Here is a 14,735-nt window from a genome sequence, read left to right as displayed (position 1 = left end):
ATAGATGGACTAATAGACCAAGTCCCACACACTGCTAGAAGCCCAAATATTTTTTCAGAGCTAGATGCAGAAAAAAAATATTTTTAATTTGCAACCTGATGGAGGTCAGTATAGATGGACTAATAGACCAAGTCCCACACACCGCTAGAAGCCCAAATATTTTTTCAGAGCTAGATGCAGAAAATTTTTTTATTCAATTTGCAACCTGATGGAGGTCAGTATAGATGGACTAATAGACCAAGTCCCACACACTGCTAGAAGCCCAAATATTTTTTCAGAGCTAGATGCAGAAATTTTTTTTATTCAATTTGCAACCTGATGGAGGTCAGTATAGATGGACTAATAGAACAAGTCCCACACGCTGCTAGAAGCCCAAATATTTTTTCAGAGATAAATGAAGAAAAAAATTATTTTTAATTTGCAACCTGATGGAGGTCAGTATAGATGGACTAATCGACCAAGTCACACACACTGCTAGAAGCCCAAATATTTTTTCAGAGCTAGATGCAGAAAAAAATTATTTTTAATTTGCAACCTGATGGAGGTCAGTATAGATGGACTAATAGACCAAGTCCCACACACTGCTAGAAGCCCAAATATTTTTTCAGAGCTAGATGCAGAAAAAAATTATTTTTAATTTGCAACCTGATGGAGGTCAGTATAGATGGACTAATAGAACAAGTCCCACACGCTGCTAGAAGCCCAAATATTTTTTCAGAGATAAATGAAGAAAAAAATTATTTTTAATTTGCAACCTGATGGAGGTCAGTATAGATGGACTAATAGACCAAGTCCCACACACTGCTAGAAGTCCAAATATTTTTTCAGAGCTAGATGCAGAAAAAAATTATTTTTAATTTGCAACCTGATGGAGGTCAGTATAGATGGACTAATAGACCAAGTCCCACACACTGCTAGAAGCCCAAATATTTTTTCAGAGCTAGATGCAGAAAAAAATTATTTTTAATTTGCAACCTGATGGAGGTCAGTATAGATGGACTAATAGACCAAGTCCCACACACCGCTAGAAGCCCAAATATTTTTTCAGAGCTAGATGCAGAAAAAAATTATATTCAGTTTGCAACCTGATGGAGGTCAGTATAGATGGACTAATAGAATGATGCTATGCCCAAAAGATTTTACTTCACTAGGTGCAGTAAAAAAATTGGTATTCTATACACAGGTGGTATATCTTGCAACACAGATAGGCTACTCCACTGACTAACACACTCTGCAATAGGCCAAAAAGGATTAGCTTTGCTAGATTCAGCCAAATGCTGTGAAAAAAACTTGCACAGCACTGGCACAGACCTGCCTGGCAAAAACTGATAGGAACTGATGTAACCTAGTCCTGAAAAGGACTCCAATTACAATTAGTCTTTACTCCCACAATCTATCTATTTAAGAGCACAGACCTGCCTGATAAAAGTCGTAGGAAATGCTGTAGCCTAGTCCTTAAAAGGACTGCAATCACAACTATTCCCTACTCCCAAGCTATCTGTATATTTGTGCGAAAATTGGCTTGAAATTAACAAGGTATAGCGCACACAGCAACAGCGGTGCCGTCTAACACGCAGCTGCAGCAGTGAGAAAATGGTGGCGACGGGGAAAATGGCTTGGTCTTATAGGGCAAGGACATGTGACATACACTGCCAATGACACATGCCCTTGCTTGTGTGAAAAAAAGCACTTCGCTCCGTGTGTGCGCTGCTGATAGGCTGACAGATTGCACCTCCCCACTGCAAATGCGGGAAAGAGAAAAAAAAATGGAGATCTTCATTGTTCCTGCAGAGATCCATCCCCTGCCCCTCCCCCCGCCCCGCTGTACACTCAAACTGCGTATTAACATTAATTTCCATCATTACTGAGAAAAAATCCAGTTATGATTTTGGTGCACGAACAGTTATCGAACATAACCTCGAACAGCCGAATTTTTCTCAAATTGTTCGTGTTCGCCGACCGGCTCGAACACCGCCCAAAACAGCTCGAATTTGAGATTGGCGAACAGTTCGAGTAGAACAACGCTCATCTCTACTCCCCATGTTTGTTTGTGTTTCCTCCTCAGTAAAAGCAGCCATAGAGTGTCCGGTAACCTTTCACACACTTTTCTTAGCCAGGACTGCTTCTTGGCAGGTTTGGACGGTACCACCAGTGAATCCTCTGGTGTGCCTTGGCCTCTACCTCAGGAGAGTTCATGATAGCGCTAACTTTACAGCTGCTTTGGGGCTCTTGAGCGGGGAAGAAAGGTGAGCCCTCAGAATCCAATCCTCTGATGGGCACAATGTTTTTCAATCTGAAACAGCTTCTCAGTCGGAGTTGTATTTCACCACAGCCATATTTTTTAGCTCGGTGAAAGGACAGGCATAGAGGGAAACCGTATCTACCCCGGCTGTCATTTCTCCATCACCAGGTTCAGCCCATTGTCACACACGACCATGCCTGGCTGTATGTTCAGCGGTGAGAGCCACAGATCAGGCTGCTGTGTTACAGCTTTCAACAACTCTGCAGCGTTGGGCAGTTTGTCAATTAAGCATTAAGCATGTTATCGTCAGCACAGCGTGTTGCCGCTTGGCCAAGGCAGTGCTGCAGTGCTGTCAGCTTGTGACTGATGTGGTCATTTCGGAGATAGCGGAGGAGGTGCATGAGTTGAACAATGTGATTACATTGTTGTTAAATTGGTGACACTGTTTTTTATACTAAACGTAGATCCTATTGTTTTGTTTTTTACACGGGGAAATGTCATTTTAACAAATTTCTACCTTATCTGGCAATGTGGTGTGTGACACATCATCAGACACATCCTGTTTTATTTATGATGGAGGGACTCTGAAAGTCATAAAGCCTTTTTTTATAGGGACATCAGACTGCCCTTACTATTCTTAAAAGGCCAGAAGTCGGCCCTAGCTCTTGTTAGAGAGCCATCAGCCGGCTATGCCTTGGTGTTCCCATTATTAACAAGTGGGTCTCCAATACTGTTATTGCGTATCCAGTGACTGCAAGGGCTGCCAAAAATTTGGACGCAACCCAGTACCCCTTTGAAGAGACATAGAGGAGGGTCTCAGTAAAAAAAATGTTCCCATTATAAAGGAGCGGGTCTCCGATAGTGGTAATGCCCATGCTGTGACTGCAAGGGCTGCCAAAATTTGGGAAAAACCCCACTAAGAATTTAAAGACACAAAGAGCAGGGCCACATTAACATGGTACGACATGTTGCCATTAGAAAGGAGAGGGTCAGCTATACAGTTATAGGGTATGCAGTGAGTCCAACGGCTGATAATTTTAGGAAAAACCCCACTAAGATTTTAAAGACACATCGAGAAGGGCCACAGTAACAAGTATGACATGTTCCCACTAGAAAGGAGAGGGTCAGCTATACAGTTATAGGGTATGCAGTGAGTCCAAAGGCTGACAATTTTAGGAAAAACCCCACTAAGAATTTAAAGACACACAGAGCAGGGCCATAGCAATGATAAATTCCCATGAGAAAGGAGTCTCCCATAGTATTGGCCTATGCAGTGAATGCAAGGGCTGCCAAAAATTTGGAGGCACTTCAATGCCCCTTGGAAGAGACGTGGTGGAGGGCCTCATAAAAAAATATTCCCATTAGAAAGGAGCGGGCCTCCTATACTTGTAATGCCCATGCACTAACGAGAAGGAGGAGGACAAGAGTAAATAGCCCAAATCAGGAAGCTTATACCCATGTGTGGGTATGAAAAGGTGCATGGGAATACACCTCCCAAGAAAAGACACTGGATTGGAGTTTATGTTACGCTGCTATCATTCGGTGGTGTTGAGAAGTCTGGCCCAATCCAGCCCTTGTTCATTTTTATAAGAGTCAGCCTGTCAGCATTTTCAGTTGACAGGCGAATGTGCTTATCAGTTATAATTCCACCAGCGGCACTAAAAACCCGCTCTGATAAAACGCTGGTGGAAGGGCAGGCCAGGACCTCCAAGGCATAGAGAGCCAGTTCATTCCACGTATCCAGCTTGGATACCCAATAATTATAAGGCACAGCGGAATCACGGAGGACATTGGTACGGTCGGCGGAAAGGTACTCCCTCAGCATCTTCCCAAACTTTGCACTCCTTGAGAGAGTACCCCGCGCCTCAGGGCCTGTCCGATGGGAGGGGCTGAGAAAACTCTCCCAGAACTTTTACAGTGTTCCCCTGCCTCTGCTGGATTGAAGTTGTGTCTCTCTCGCCTGTACTCCTTGGTTGTCCAACGAAGTGTGCCCTCTGCCGCCAGAGTTTTCTGATGGGAATTTTTTTAATAGTTCGGCAACAAGGGCCTTCTGGTACAGCCCCATTTTTGTAGACCTGTCCGCCTTAGGAATAAGAGATATAAAGTTCTCCTTTTAGTGTTGGTCTAAGAGTGTCACCGACCAGTAATGACTGTCACCCAAAATTTTGAGAATGCGAGGGTCATGGGAAAGGCAGCGTAACATAAACTCAGCCATGCTTGCCAGACTACTAACAGGCAAGACTTCTGTGTCCTCACCAAGAGGATGACTGATCATGTTCTCCTCCTCCTCCCCCTCCTCCTCTCTGTCCTCTGGCCATCCATGCTGATCAGACGGTATGACAGCTGTGCAGGTTGTACCGTCTATAGTGCAAGAAACTAGCTCCTGTCCTTCCTCCTCCTCCTCCTCTTCCTCATTGTCACCCAATCCAAGTTGGGATGAGATGAGGCTTGGCTGTGTGTAATCACCCTGTATGGTTCCTTGCTCCTTCTCATCGTGCTCTGCCTGCAATGCATCCACTTTGATTGTGAGCAGAGAGTGTTTCAGAAGACAGAGAAGCAGGATAGTGATGCTAATTATGGCGTCATTGCCGCTCACCATCTTGGTGGAGTCCTCAACGTTTTGAAGGATGGTACATATGTCTGACATCCATGTCCACTCCTGAGGTCTTATATGTGGAGTCTGAACTGAATACCAACAGCCTTGTTGATGCTGTTACTCAACAACTGCCCTCTTCTGCTCACAAATCTTTCCCAACATCTGCAGTAGAGAGTTCCAATGCGTGGGGACATCACACACTAGTCTGTGAGCCGGAAGCTGCAATAGCTGCTGAAACGCTGCAAGGGCGGCGGAAGCTGTTGCTGACTTTCTAAAATGGGCACACAGGCAGCATACTTTAACAAGCAGATCCGGCAGCTCCGGGTATTATTTGAGAAGCTGCTGAACCACGAGGTTAAGCACATGGGCCAGGCATGGTACATGTGTGAGCTCGCCTCGCCTCAGAGCCGCCACCAGGTTCTGACCTTTGCCACACACGACCATGCCTGGCTGTAGGTTCAGCGGTGTGAGCCACAGATCTGCCTGCTCTTTCAGAGCTGTCCACAACTCTTCAGCATTGTGCGGTTTTTCACCTAAGCATATTAGCTGCAGCACAGCCTGTTGCTGCTTGGCCAAGGCAGTGCTGCAGTGCTTCCAGCTTGTGACTGATGTGGTAATTTCGGAGATGGAGGCTGAAGGTGCAGGAGCTGTAGACCGTGGGGGCAACCCTGATTGACCTAGGGCCAACAATCTTTGGCATCGGGAGGAAGGGTTCCGTCCCAAGGTCCGACTGGTTCCCGGCTTCCACTATGTTAACCCAGTGTGCCGTCAGCGAGATGCACCGTCCCTGCCCACAAGCACTTGTCCATGTGCCCATGGTTAGGTGGACTTTACCGGTAACTGCGTAGTTGAGAGCATGGCTAAAGTTTTGGAACACGTGCTTGTGTAATGCGGGGACGGCACACTGGGAGAAATAGTGGTGGCTGGGGACCGAGTACCGAGGGAGGGACGGCCGCCGCCATCAGGTTGCGGAATGCTTCCATCTCCATGAGCCTAAAAGGCAACAATTCGAGCTCAAGCAGTCGTGAAATATGAGAGTTTAGTAGTATGGCCTGTGGAGCGTTGCCTGCATATTTGTGCTTGCGTTCCAAGGACTGGGGTTTGGACAACTGAACGCTGTGCTGGGACAAGCACATGGACGTGCTTCATGATGCTGCTACTTGAGAGTGTGCAACGACAGGTGCAGGGCAGGAGGCATCTTCACATGCACCATGGACAGGGGATTGGCTTGCATGCACAACAGCGGAAGAAGCAATGGTGCCACCCGCAGATACTGTTCCTGGACCCTGAGGTTCGGCCCACAAAGTCTTGTGCTTTGCTGTCATGTGCCTTATCATGCTGGTGGTGGTGAGGCTGGTCATTTTGCCACCACTGCTGATGCTGGCCTGGCAGGTGTTGCAAATGGCCTTTTTGGGGTTATCGGCAGAGTCTTTAAAAAACAACCAGAGTCGGGAAGACCTAACAGTTGTACTGGCAACTTCCTTTCTGTTGGTGTTACGGTGAACGGTTGCCTGCCTTCTGTCTGCGGCCATCACACTGCTTCTTCCTGCCTGTTGGGGTGCTCTGCCTTCCTCCCCCTGTGTGCTGCATGTCCTCCTGCCAGGTTGGGTCAGTTACTTTATCATCCATCACCTCATCTTCCACTTCCGCACCCTGGTCCTCCTCCTAACTTTCTGGCAATTGTGTCTCATCATCGTCCACCACTTGTTACACTTTCCCACCATCTCCTTCGTGTGACCGTGGCTGCTAAAATATTTGGGCATCACTACACGCGATCTTCTCTTGCCCCACTTCAAGTGGACCGGGCGAGAGGCCCGAATCTATAAATGGAAAAGTGAACAGCTTTTTGGAGTGTCCAAGTGTGGGATCAGTTGTCTCTGGGTACTCGGCATGGTGGGAGGAAGGAGGATCAGGGTGAGGAAGATGTGGTCTAGACTCACGGCTACTGAGACTTGACCATGTGGTAGACAGGGTGGTGGTGGTGGTGGCTAAGTGACTGGAAGCATTATCCGCTATCCAACCAACAACCTTTTCACACTGCTCTGGGTTCAATAGTGGTGTGCTGCGGTCCCCTAGAAATTGGGACAGGAAGGTCAGGCGAGAAAATGTGTGTGTTTGTTGTGGCACAATTTTGGCTTGCCCATGGCCTTGTCCTCGGCCTCTGCATGCACCATTACCATTATGTCCAGTTCCCCCTCCATTGCCACGTGCCTTGCCCATTTTAAATGGAGGGACAGTATCTTCCACGCTCACTACAAATGACTGAGTTTAGAGTGAATTTATATGTGATCCGTGTGACGGAGAACTCAGAGTTTTAAATACCTGACCTGTAGGTAACTATTTTGAACAGCAATCTGGTGTTAATTGCTTCACTGACACACTGAAATTTTTTTTTAATGGAGGCCAGAAATGGCATTATTTTCTGAAAACGTATATGTAATCCGTGTGACGGAGAAAACACGGTTTTAAATACCTGGCCTGTAGGTAACTGTTTTGAACAGCAAACCAGTGTCAAAAACTTTGCTGACACACTGATAAAAATTTTTAATGGAGGCCAGAAATGGCAGTATTTTCTGAAAACGTATATGTGATCCATGTGACGGAGAAAGCACAGTTTTAAATAGATGGATTTTTAGTGCTGTAATATGGAAAGGCTGTATTCTGCAGTGCCAACAAGAAAATGGCGCAGAAAAACCATGGCCTCTGGATTGCTTTTTAAGCAAATACTGAGGATTAAGATGCAAAAAAAAATTATTCCTGGCCCCTGAGACCTGGGACTATTTCCAGAAATATCCAACAGCTGCAGCCGTCAGAACTGGAATGGAGCCTCTTGTGCTATATGCACTGCAGTCTGCTACTGTATATACATTGCCTGCCTATACACCCTGCCTGCCTGACATCTCTGCAGATGGATTAGTCCTCAGAAGGACTGTTTGTTAAGATGGATATGTGTAATGTACGGTTTTTCTCCCTACACTACCTAATACATGATCAAATCTCTCCCTAACACAGCAGCAGCTCTCACTACACTGTCTGATCTGGAGTGACTGTGACGAGCATGGCGGCGCCAGGTCTGATATACACTGATAACGCAGTGCGGCCAGCCAATCACTGTAATGCCCACAGCCAACATGGCTACGGCATTACAGTGCATAGCAGGCAATCCCTGCATGTTCATTGGCTCTCTAAAGAGCGCCAAACATGCAGGGAGGGGAACAGAGTTCCCGCCCGAGCAACCTGGAATACTCTCCGAGCGCCGAGCTGTTCGAGCACCATGATGCTCGGACGAGTACCAAGTAGTGGTGAACACGTTCGCTCATCACTAGTGAACACATATAAGATCCAGTTTAGAAAACCACTTGGCCCCTGCTTCTTGCGTAAACAAATCAGAAATAGAGATGAGCTAACCCGAACTTACAGTTCAGGGTTCGTACCAGACACCTGGTGTCTAGTGCTGAACTCTTAACACAGACTTCTCCTGGAAGTCAGTTTTACAGTTCGGGAGTCCAGGAAGAGAGAATGATAGATATTTTTTCCCAGCTCTGAAGTTTGGATCTTCATTGATATCTACAAATATCTCAAGGGCTGTCACACTGTGGAGGGATCGGCTTTATTCTCATTTGCACAAAGAAAGACAAGAAGCAGTGGGATGAAACTGAATGGGAGAAGGAACAGATTAGATATTAGAAAAAACTTTTTGACAGTGAGGCTGATTAACGAGTGGAACAGGCTTCCACGAGAGGTGTTGAGTTCTCCTTCAATGGAAGTCTGCAAACAGAGGCTGGACACACATCTGTCTGAGTTGGTTTACTGAATGCCGTGTTGAGAAGGGGGTTTGACCAGATGACCCTGAAGGTCACCTCCACCTCTAACATTCTATTATTCTATGATTTCAATGGTGTTTGTGCTCAGATTCAAGTTGGGCTACAGTTCTGGTACCCGAACTTTGGACCTGTGGCGTACCGCCAATGGCGGCAGGCCATGTGACTACTATGGGGCCCGTGAGCCGGGGGGCCCCATAGAAGTCCAGAGGCAGACATACCACCACCGGTGCAGCTGCGCCGGGGGGGCCCACCAATGCAGCTTCTCCCTGATTGCGGCGGGCAGGGAGCGATCCATGTAGCTCCGCTGCTGACAGGAGAGAATGGCAGTGGAGCTGAAGAGATTTGTCCTCTGCTTCCTGCCTGTCGCTTCCTCCCTCACGTGCTGCTTGGTGATGTCATCATGCAGCGCGGGCCTGTGTGAGGGAGGAAGTTGCAGACGACAAGGATGCTGTGGCCTGCGGGGGAATGGGCAGAAGGGTAAATGTTTTTTTTTTTTTTTTTACTGAAATGCTGGGGAGGGGAGGTGGGGTAGAGCAATGACAGGGATTGTGGGGCTGGGGAAAGCAATAATGGGGCTGGAGAGAGCAATAATGGAGCTGATGGGGCTGGGGAGAGCAATGATGGGGCTGATGGGGCTGGGGAGAGCAATGATGGGGCTGGTGAGAGCAATGATGGGGCTGGTGGGGCTGGGGAGAGCAATTATGAGGCAAATAGGGCTGGGGAGAGCAATAGTGGGGCTGGGGAGAGCAATAAAGAGGCTGATGGGACCAGGAGAGCAATGATGGGGCTGGGGAGAGCAATGGTGGGGCTGAGGAGAGCAATGATGAAGCTGGGGAGAGCAATGATGGGGATGGGGCAGCTGGGGAGAGCAATGATGGGGATGGTGGGGCTGGAGAGAGCAATGTTGAGGATGGGTAGAGCAAGGATGGGGCTGGGGAGAGCAATGATGGGGATGGTGGGGCTGGGGAGAGCAGTGATTGGACTGAGGAAAGCAGAGATGGGGCTGATGGGGCTGGGGAGAGCAATGATGGGGATGGGGTGAGCAATGATGGGGGTGCTGGTAGAGAGCATTGATGGTGCTCAGAGAGAGCAATGACAGGGGTTTCTAGGAGAGAGCAATGATGGGTGTGCTGGGAGAGAGCAATGATAGGGGTGCAGGGAGAGAGCAATGATGGGGGTGATGGGACAGAGCAGTGATGGGAGTGCTGGGAGGGCAATGACGGGGGTTGCTGGGAGAGAGCAATGATGGAGGTGCTGGGACAGAGCAATTATAGGGGTGCTGGGACAGCAATGATAGGGGAGCTGGGACAGCAATTATGGGGGTGATGGGGCTGGGAGAGCAATAATGGGGCAGGCGAGAGCAATGATGGGGCTGGCGAGAGCAATGATGGGGTACTGGGAGAGAGCAATGATGGGGGTGCTGGGAGAGCAATGATGGGGTGCTGGGAGAGAGCAATGATGGGGGTGCTGGGAGAGCAATGATGGGGTGCTGGGAGAGAGCAATGATGGGGGTGCTGGGAGAGAGCAATGATGGGAGTGCTGGGAGAAAGCAATGATGGTGGTGCTGGGACAGAGCAATGATGGAGGTGCTGGGACAGAGCAATGATGGAGGTGCTGTGAGAAAGCAATAATGGAGGTGCTGGAAGAAAGCAATGATGGGGGTGCTGGGACAGAGCAATGACGGGGGTGCTGGGACAGAGCAATGACGGGGGTGCTGGGACAGAGCAATGACGGGGTTGCTGGGACAGAGCAATGATGGGGGTGCTGTGACAGAGCAATGATGGGGGTGGCTGGGAGAGAGCAATGATGGGGGTGCTGCGAGAAAGCAATGATGTGGGTGCAGGAGAAAGCAATGATGGGGGTGCTGGGAGAAAGCAATGATGGGAGTGCTGGGAGAGAGCAATGATGGGAGTGCTGGGAGAGAGCAATGATGGGGGTGCTGGGAGAGAGCAATGATGGGGGTGCTGGGAGAGAGCAATGATGGAGGTGCTGGGAGAGAGCAATGATGGGGTTGCTGGGAGAGCTATGACGGGGAATGCTGGGAGAAAGCAATGATGTGGGTGCTGGAGAAAGCAATGATGTGGGTGCTGGAGTAAGCAATGATGGGGGTGCTGGGAGAGAGCAATGAAAGGGGTGCTGGAACAGAGCAATGATGGTGATGCTGGGAGAGAGCAATGATGGAGGTGCTGGGACAGAGAAACAATGGAAGTGCTGTGACAGAGCAATGATGGAGGTGCTGTGACAGAGCAATGATGGAGGTGCTGAGACAGAGCAATGATGGAGGTGCTGTGACAGAGCAATGACGGGGGTTGCTGTGACAGAGCAATGACGGGGGTTGCTGGGAGAAAGCAATGACGGGGGTGCTGGGAGAAAGCATTGATGGGGTGCTGGGAGAAAGCAATGATGGGGGTGCTGGGAGAAAGCAATGATGGGGTGCTGGGAGAAAGCAATGATGGGGTGCTGGGAGAAAGCAATGATGGGGGTGCTGGGAGAAAGCAATGATGGGGGTGCGGGGAGAAAGCAATGATGGGGGTGCTGGGAGAGCAATGACAAGGATTGAAGGGAGAAAGCAATGATAGGGGTGCTGTGACAGGGCAATGATGGTGATGCTGGGACAGAGCAATGATGGAGGTGCTGTGACAGAGCAATGACGGGGGTTGCTGGGAGAAAGCAATGACGCGGTTGCTGGGAGAAAGCAATGACGGGGGTGCTGGGAGAAAGCAATGATGGGGTGCTGGGAGAAAGCAATGATGGGGGTGCTGGGAGAAAGCAATAATGGGGGTGCTGGGAGAGCAATGACGGGGATTGAAGGGAGAAAGCAATGATAGGGGTGCTGTGACAGAGCAATGATGAAGGTGCTGGGAGAGAGCAATGATGGGGTTGCTGGGAGAGAGCAATGATGGGGTTGCTGGGAGAGAGCAATGATGGGGGTGCTAGGAGAGCGCAATGATGGGGGTGCTGGGAGAGAGCAATGATGGGGGTGCTGGGGGAGAGCAATGATGGGGGTGCTGGGGGAGAGCAATGATGGGGGTGCTGGGAGAGAGCAATGACGGGGGTGCTGGGAGAGAGCAATGACTGGGGTGCTGGGGGAGAGCAATGAAGGGGGTGCTGAGACAGAGCAATGACAGGGGTGCTGGGACAGAGCAATGATGGGGGTGCTTGTATATTTTCAGTGTGCACATAATCTTACAGTTAATTGGGGAGAGTAACAGAGACTGAATAATTTATATTATTTGGCGGCGGAGATTATAATTAATGGGGGGCACAGTGCTGCTTATCACTTTATATTTTGATTACTAAGTGGCTAATAGTATATTAATGGTGGGGTACATATCTGTATTCAGGGGCGCAGTGTGGGGGAGACATATGTATGTTTATAATATATGTCAGCTTGTTATTTTCTAGGTTGGAGATCATTGTGACAAGACAAGACGTGGCTGGGAGATGTCGACATGGAGGTCTGATCAGATGGAGAAGAAGCAGCAGAAACTGACTCTTATCAGATGAGACGTCAACGGTAAGTGCCTGGATGTAAATATTATTCTGTATCTGCACTGTGTGACTTGGAGAGATAATGTTGTCTGTAAAGTGATGCATTCTCACATTTGTGTGAAATGTCCGTGTGCTGCCAGATTTATTTAACGGATGGTCAATGGACTCGTAGAGTTTTTTAGATCCATTCACACATCTGTGAAAATCACGGATCTGAGAATGAGATCTGTGAGGGTCAGAGAATGTCCTGTTCTGATCCGATTTTGAGGCTTAGAATGGACATATTTAATTAGTCGGTAAAACAGGGCAGCACACCGACACTGCACACAGATGCAGGAATGTAGCCTTATTATGTATAGCACAGTCCCTTAGTATATAGTGTACTCGTTTATTATGTATAGCGCCGTCCTTAGTTATAAAGTTTCATTTTTTATTATGTATAACACCCTCCCTCATTACCTACCATCCTCTCTAGCTCTAGGGCTCACAATTGGGGGATCATACTGTGTTGGGGTCAGCATACTTTGCCCTGGGAGTTGAGGTGGGGTACAGTATGTGAAAAAAATAACTGTGGGGGTATCATACTGTGCTTGGGGGCACTTTTGTTGGTATCATACCTTATGGGGCAATGAAAGAGGACTCTAGGACTTCAGCAGGAGTAAAATTACTTTGTAAAGGCTGGAAAGTTGTGAGATCTGTTCTGTGGCCCTGACAATTCTTAACATTTTTTGGGGGGGTAGGGGGCCCAATTAGAACTTCTGCTATGGGGCTCCATGATTCCTATGTATGCCCCTGCTTTGGACACTAAAGTTAAGACAGGTACCAGAACCAAAACTTCCATGGGTCTGCTCATCCCTAATGAGGAATAAGAGGGAATGGGTAAGGATTTTGTACAGTAACCTTATTAATTTCTCTAAAATCCAAACAAGGATGCAAGCCTCCATCTCTTTTATTAACAAAGAAAAATCCCACAGAGACTGATGAGGTGGAAGGTCTTATGTGACCCCTGGAGAGATTCTTTATAATGTACTCTTTCAAGACATTTCTTTCAGGAAGAGAGAGGTTAAACAGATGAGATGTAGGCAATTTGGCTCCTGGGATAAATTCGATAGCACAATCATATGACCTATGCGGGAGAAGAATTTCACATTCAGTCTCTGAAAAAAAATCCTAAAAATCCTGAATAAAATATGGAAGAAGAGAACTTGTAGATGCTAGGGAATTAGATAAACAAGTGGAAAACAAAAATTCCCCCAGGACTTAACCTTGTGACTCTCCCAATTGATGGTAAGATTGTGTTTCACCAACCTGAGCATACCCAAGAAAACTTTAGCTGGTAAGGAAGAAAACACCACGAATGAAATAGATTCTTTGTGTAACACTCCCAGTCTCATGCACACATTCTCAACCTTAGAAGCAACATGATTTTGGGTAAAGGGATAATTATCAATTGCACACACTTGAATAGGATGACCGGGAGTTGAAGCTGTGTATCCACACTCGATAGCAAAATCACTGTCAATAAAATCTAAGGAGGAACAAATTCAACAGAGTCAACAAATGCCGAGATAAATATAACTCCAGATTTGGTAACCATAGACACTTGTAAAAAACAACCAGTAGTATGCATGAGAGATAACTTCAAACCTTTAGAACCAGTGTCCTTAAATACTATTTTTTTCCTTCCCTTTATCCTTAAGAAATTCATTATTGTATCTGAAACGCTGAATCATTATATGACCCGTTCGACCCCAGTATAGACAGAAACGAGCAGGTGTTCCAAGTTCAATTTCCTCCTTGGACTCTCTGCAGGCTCCAATTTGCATCAGTAATCCACCTTCAAAAGGATGAGAGGGAGAAGTCACTGAAACACCCTCAAATGTGTTTTTATCCCTAAGATGTCTAGCAGTGACATGGACAATAGGGAGAACTATAAACCATCATATCTTGTATCTGGCTAGAAAGGCCCTGCCAAAATTCACTTGTGAGAGCTGGGTCATTCCAGGAGGTTTCCACTGCCGAGCATCTGAATTGAGAGTAGTAGTCCTCCACTTTACAATTTCCCTTAGCCAACCTGCGGATCATTAATTCAGCAACAGCAACTTTATTGGGTTAATCATAAATGAGACATAGAGCAGAGAAAAAAAGCGTCAACTGAGGAAGACACTGGAAAATCGTCAGGCAGAGAAAGTGCCCAAGCCTGAGGATCTCCACAAAGGAACGACAGAACAATGCCCACACGTTGACTCTCTCCTCTGGATGAGACATGACAGAGATGAAAATGCAACTTACATGAATATAGATTGATGGAAACTTACTTCAGTCTCCATCAAAACAATCCGGTAAGTTTACCTTAGGCTCAATAGACTGTTTTGAGTGAAGTAGAACCTGCATAGTAGCAGATTACACAAGCTGCATGATGTCTGCCACCTTCAAAGACAAGGACCCCAATTGCCACAGTGTCCATGATGGCTTCACTGCACAAAAAATGTGGAGTGGGCTGGTGATAATGTTATGATAGTGTAGCAATTCACTTGGGAATATAAGTTACACACTAAAACTGCAACTGACCCTGCTAGTT

The sequence above is a fragment of the Phyllobates terribilis genome, unplaced genomic scaffold, assembly GCF_046119375.1.
Source record: "Phyllobates terribilis strain yellow unplaced genomic scaffold, ASM4611937v1 Scaffold_4__5_contigs__length_816908805, whole genome shotgun sequence".
NCBI lineage: Eukaryota > Metazoa > Chordata > Amphibia > Anura > Dendrobatidae > Phyllobates > Phyllobates terribilis.
This window is presented reverse-complemented; position numbering follows the sequence as displayed.